Genomic DNA, 5,949 nt, shown 5'->3' on the forward strand with positions numbered 1-5,949 from the left:
GGGAGCTGCTGCATTGTAAATTTTGGTCAATGACATGAGACAAAGTATATGTGAACTGCTGTATGAAAAGTGAATTTACTCTGTAAATCTTCAACCAAATCCTAATAAAAAAAATAAATAAATAATAATAATAATTTTATCCTAAAGTAAGAGACTGGGTGCTCCAAGATGAGAAAAGAGAAAACCATCAAAAGAAAAAGATGGATATAGACAATTATAGAACGTTTCAAGAAGATTTAATTAAAAAATGCATTTATCTACAAGATTGCTAGAGAAAATATTAAGCTAAAGAAGGAAGGCTAAACTGCTTACCAGGTAAATGATAAAAATTAGAAAATTATATATATATATATAATTTTTCAAAATACTTAAAGCAACATAAATGTATATGAATAAACTGAGAAAACTATTTTTTGCCTCTTATCATGAGCCAAATATAGGAAGGAAAAGGCAGGATCAATCCTTGACCTCACTCTCTGAAGTCCTGTATCTCCAGGGAAGCTTTTAAAAGATCCTTCTCAAACCAACCAAAGACCTTGTAAGACAAAAGAAAATAAAATGCTATTCATAATTATTTAAAAAAAAAGAAGAAGAAAGAAAGAAACATGTATGCAAAGTATATTTAAAAATTCTTGAGTTTTGCTTAGCAGGTCTGGGAACTTTTTGACCCAATTACTTTTGCCAGTAAAAATGAGAACCTTCCTGATTGAAACTGATGTAGGTGGGTTGTCAGCCACCCTTCTGTGCAAAACTCTGGAATCTACTTAAGCTGGGACAATTTTCCTTCTGTAATAACTCTCTAGTAGAAACTGCCCTTAAATAAACCCATCAACCCCTCCCTCTTATTTATGATTACACTGAAAACAAAATGTTTTTTGCTCCTTTTGGATATATATTTTCTTATGTGCAGGACTAGGATATCTCATAGAAAAAAATCCTTATTTTCATTCTGACTTTTATGCTTAGGTTCTACTAATCCTAGATGGTTGGATCATGACGACATACTGTACCTTTAGTCACATCAGAATCCCTTTAGACATCCATAGACATGATACAGCCCTCATTGGATTTGTAGATTAGGATTGGAATCATTAGAGAGAGAAAGAATGAAAAGAGGTTTAATTATGGGTATAATTTCATCAAAGATGAGTCTGGACCAGGATTCTAATTTGTAAGAAGTTTTGTATAGTGAGGAGTTGCTTATTTGGAATATGCTAATAGAAAGCTCTCTCACACTATGGAATAAATAGAATAGCTGATGATGTTGCTGATGAAATTGGTGCCCAGGAAAAATCAATAAACACATTAGCAAAGGTGGTATGTGACAAGAGGATCAGGTTAGATTACCTCCTTGCCAAGAACTGTGGCATCTGTGCTGTTGTCAATATCTCCTGCTGTACTTGAATAAATACCTCTATGGAAGTTAAAAAAATGAAAATAAAAAGTAGATATAATTCATAAGAAGCTACTTGATTGTTGTTCTTGTTGTTGTTGTGTGCCGTCGAGTCGGCCCCGACTCATAGCGACCCCTCCTTGGATTTCTGAGGCGGCAGTATCACTACGGAAGTAGGATTGCCCAACCTTCCTTCTGGCTACTTGATTACATGTACACAAATAGGAATATTGGAACCACTTGCATGACTTATTCAGCTGGTTGCCTATTGGAATAGCTTCCTTTATAAGATCTATTTTATTTAATAGAATTATGATCTTAATGATCATAATTAGAACACTTAAATGTTGTATGAAATTTACCACTAACGTTTTACCCAGAGAAGCAATCTGATGCCCATACATAGGTTAATATATATGGAACCTACTAGCAGCATTCATCATTAATTGGAAGAACCCAAGGTTACATTTTTAATTTGAAAAAAAAAAAAAAATCAATAGGTTTCCAAGAACAAACCACCCTTCCTTTCATCCTCAAAGATGACTGTCATGGCATGGTGAAGAAAATGGAAGCCACCCAGTGACCAGAAATACCTTGCAGAAGATGAGTTACTCCTTCATGGATGACATGACACTAGCTCACCCTGAAGTTGAGAAATCAATATGAGTGATCAAGAGGAGTGAACTGCAAGGGAGAAATGCTCCTGAATCTTTGATCAAAATAAAATGCCTGAATCAAATCAATGTTTCTGCTACATTCAGCAAAATTAAAATAGAAGTTAACAACACTTGCTCTTTAGCCTCATTATCTGGCTAGCAATGATGGATATTGTTAGGTGCCTTAGTGTTGGTTTTGACTCATAGTTTCCCTTCATACAATAGAACGAAACACTGGTCCATTCTCATAACCACTGCTATGATTAAGCCCATTTTTCCAGCCACTGCATCAATCAATTCATTGTGAGTATTCCTCTTTTCACTGACTCTCTACTTTACCAAACACGATATCCTTCTGAAGAGACTGGTCCTTCCTGTCAATATGACCAAACTATGAGAGGCAAATCTTGCTATCCTCGATTTTAAGGAGCATTCTGGCTGTACTGTATCCAAGACAGAGTTGTTTGTTCTTCCAGCAGTGCATGACATATTCAATATTCTTGGCAAACACCATAATTCAAATTCCTTATTCATTGTCTGTCTTTCACATGCATATGAGGTTATCAAAGATACTATGGTTTGGCTCAGGCAAATCTTAGTCTTCAAAGTGATATCTTTGCTCTTTAATACTTCAAAGAGGTTTTTTTTTTTTTCCCCTTCTTTTTTCTCCCAACAGATATGCATAACGCAATATGTGGTATGATTTCATGACTTCTGCTTCCATGATTGTGCATCCAAGCAAAATGATATCTTTGACAACTTCATTCTTTTCTCTGCTTATCATTATGTTGCTTATTGGTCCAGTTGTGAAGATTTTTGTTTTATTTATGTTGAATATATTTCATACTGATATTGATCTTCATCAGTATATGCTTCAAGTCCTCTTCACTTTCAGCAAGCATGACTGTGTCATCTGCATATCACAGATTCCATAACTTTCTCCAATCACAATGCCATATTCTTTTCATATAGTCCAGCTTCTTGTATTATTTACTTAGCATACAGATTGAATAAGTGTGGCAAAAAGATACAATCCTGACATGTACCTTTGCTGATTTAAAACCATGTGGTATCTCTTTTTGTTCTATTCAAACAGTTGCCTCTTCGTATATGCATTTTCCTCAAGAGTGTAATTAAGTGTTGGAATTCTAGTTCTTCAAAATGTTATTCATAATTTCTTATGATTCACAGTCAAATTACTTTGCATAGTCAATAAACATAAGTAAGCATCCTTCTGATAATCTCTGCTTTCATACAGGTTTTGACATCACAATGATATGCATTGTTCCATGTCCTCTTCAGAATTTGGCTTGAATTTCTGGCTGTTCCCTGTTAATGCACTGCCATGACCATTTTTAATTGCTTTCAGAAAACAATTGTTAGTGTGTGATATTAATGGTGGTGTTTAATAATTTTCACATTCTGTGGGATCACTTTTCTTTGGAACAGACACAAACATGGATCTCTTCCAGTCAGTTTGCCAGGTAACTGTCTTCCAAATTTCTTGGTGTAGATAAATGAGCACTTCCAGTGCTGCATCCATTTGTAGTAACATCTCAATTGGTGTCCTGTCAATTTCTGGAGAGGTTTTTTTTTTTTTTTTTTTTTTTAACCCAATGACTTCAGTGCAACTTGGACTTCTTCCTTCAGTGTCAACATTCTTGATCATATGCTACCTCTTGAAATGGTTGAATGTTAACTAATTTTATTATTTTGGAACAGTGACTGTATATTCCTTCCATGTTCTTTTGATGCTACCTGCATCATTCAATATTTTGCCCATAGAATCCTTCAATGTTGTAATTCAAGGGTTGAAACGTTTGTTCAGTTCTTCGGCTTGAGAAATACTGAGAGGATTTTTCGTTTTTTTTTTTTTTTTAATAAATCCAGTTCTATGCACATTCCATTATGATACTGTATTGGTTACCTAGTGTCACTCTAACAGACGATACCATACATGGGATGCTTGAACAAACAGGAATTTATTCTATTATAGTTTAGAGGCTTTAAGTTCAAGTTCAAAGTGTCAGGCTCTAAGGGCTGGGTGGAAGCCCCTCAGCCTTGGGCTTCAGCTCTGCCTCCTGTTTCCAGCTGACTGAAGATGAAGGCTTTTCTTCACTCAGAGAGCTACTGGCTTCTTAGGTTGACAAGCCCAAGTTTGACAAGTAAAAAGGCACAGTCTCAATGTTACTAAACAACATGGTAGGCCACTGCAGTGTAGTAAATTACTTAGTGTGGCTTTTCTACCCGTAAGTCTTTGTAAACTCCAAGGTGGGCTATTCTATGAGCAACTGAGGAGCTCCTGATTGCTGAAGTTGTACACCTGGAGTATTTCTGTTGGGAGTGGCACAAAACAATGTTCTGGGAGGTGCCCACTCTCTCAGGTGTTTAGAGTTCTGATGCTATGATTAGCTAGTTTGACCACCCTGCCGGGCTCAAAAGGAGGCTTCCTAGAGGCAGAATTCTCTGACTGCTGGTTGAGGAAGATGTGCTGCTGAAAGGGACATGCACTACTAAAAGAGACATGTGCTGCTGGGAAAGAGACGCAAGAGACACGCATTGCTGAGTGAGACACCGAGGGATACGCACTGCTAGGAAAGAGACTGTGAGAGACAGTTGCTGAGGGACTGTGGGCTAGGAGAGAGACTGAGCATTTTTTCCTGAACTTGAATTGTAGCCTGTGATGCTTCCTTAATAAACCCCATAATCCGTGAGTTCTGTGTGGCAACTGCAGCGAATTATTGAACCCAGAGGAGAGGTGGTGGCTGCTTTGGGAGTAGTGGTTGGTGAAAGGGCTGGAGGATTACTGCTGGTAATCCTGTCTTCCTCTTGTAGGGTTAGAGGAGGTCAGAACATGTGGCCTCCTTGCTGTTTTTCAGTTGGTGTCAGAAGCGGTAGGATTCATTGCAGTGGCTCCAGACTCATAGAAGCATGAGACTTTGTGAAAGAAAAAAGGAAGGGGCCTGGGAAGTGAAACTTTGGATTCTTAGATGGTTATTTTGTTTGGTATTGCCTCTTAAGGGAGATAAATGATCCAGAGGCTAGGGCTTTTGGTTACACCCAGCCAAAGGCCCAAAGCCATATGCATAGAATGGGAAGGTAATCAAGGTGAAGTGATGAACCTGGAATGTCTTTAAAAGGATTATGTGTTTATCTGAATGTACTATGGCTATTGAATGTTCTCTTACCTGCTTGTACATTAAAAATGATTATGGGTATGTGGGTAACAGAGAGCGTGTAAGTCCGCCTTAAGCCAATACATGATTGGATATGTTAAAAGGGGAAATAGAATTTGCCCAGCAGAAACACAGGCTTTTGTTTTAAGCCCTGTGTGGAGAGAGTACTAGGAGCTTAGGTAGAAAACCCAAGCCCCACCCAGTACTGCTGAGTGAAGGGAAGATTTACATTTGAAGAGAGGACCTGAAGAGAAAAAAAATGACTGTTTGGCTTTTTGAATTTTGATCAAGCAGATAGGCTTTGGGTCCATCAGGGCAGGAAAGTCATGGTCCATAAGAGAAACCCCTTCCAGGACTGAAAGTTAAAGGAAGCCAGTGAGTAGTAGACTTGTATGTTACTTGCTTGTGACCACCTGGATCCACCTGAGTGGAAATGGGGGAAGTGCAGCAAAGAAGAAACAGGCGGAGTTTGGTACTCTATGACCTAGGCCCAGAGTCTAGGGATGAGAGGAAGGGCTGCCTGGTCTGAAGTGCAATGAATTGTGAGCCTACGAGCATTGAAATAGTCCCTGAGGACTAAAGATGTGAGAGAAGGTGCTAGCTGGTCTGAAGTGAAGGGAAGAGTGTGACTCCCAAACTTGGCAGCTGGTACCCATGACCTAGCTGGGATGGCTAGGGCTGAACTCACCAGAACTTGACCAAATGAAGAGGAAGATGTTTGACA

This window comes from Orycteropus afer, unplaced genomic scaffold (assembly GCF_000298275.1).
Source record: "Orycteropus afer afer isolate SDZICR_OR568_19922 unplaced genomic scaffold, OryAfe1.0 scaffold00072, whole genome shotgun sequence".
Taxonomy (NCBI): domain Eukaryota; kingdom Metazoa; phylum Chordata; class Mammalia; order Tubulidentata; family Orycteropodidae; genus Orycteropus; species Orycteropus afer.